Raw genomic sequence first — 735 nt, forward strand, 5'->3', positions numbered from 1 at the left:
TGTTTTCTTTTCTTAATTTCAATAATCCCCGAGCAACGAGCGATTTCTGATTCAAAGCAAACCTATATTGCACTCCTAAGACTGTAAACCTTTAGGGGGACATAGAGTTTCATCTTTCTCCCAAGAAGTAGCTGGTGGATTTGAACTGCCAACCTTACAGCTCTTAACCCTCAGGGACACATTTTTAAGTAGAAGAATAATTGGCTAATTATAAAATTTGAGGCCCTGGCCAGCACATAAATCCCAAATGAATTTCATTTTCATCTACCTGATTATGACCTAATGCGTTAGAGAAAACTGTTCCACGGGATTTGTTTGTCTTTTTAATCTTTCAAGAAGCACTTTAGCAATTTTTGAGAACTTTTTTCCATGGAGCCAGTGGATGGGTTGGATCCGTCAAGCTTTACTTTAGCAGCCCATCACAAACTGCTCGTGCCACCCAAGGCAATTAATCTATCACATAGTGGTGCAGGGGGCAGGGGAGACAGGCTGGAGAGAAATGGGGATCAGTAGGTAACCTCTTAAGAGCTCTGAACTCATACCAGAGGACAATAGCAGATTTGGCTAAGAAACATTTGGTTCTATGTTGGACCTTTAAAAGCTAAGACACATGTAACTTGCCCATTCTAATATAAAATTGTAATTATAAATTTTAGTTGAATTGAAACTAGAAAAAAATGCTACACAGAACAAAGACAAAGATTCCTTTGACATACTGATTGATTAACAGGTATC

This window comes from Echinops telfairi, unplaced genomic scaffold, assembly GCF_000313985.2.
Source record: "Echinops telfairi isolate 266 unplaced genomic scaffold, ASM31398v2 ScPeMD7_7424;HRSCAF=8462, whole genome shotgun sequence".
In the NCBI taxonomy this organism is placed as follows: domain Eukaryota; kingdom Metazoa; phylum Chordata; class Mammalia; order Afrosoricida; family Tenrecidae; genus Echinops; species Echinops telfairi.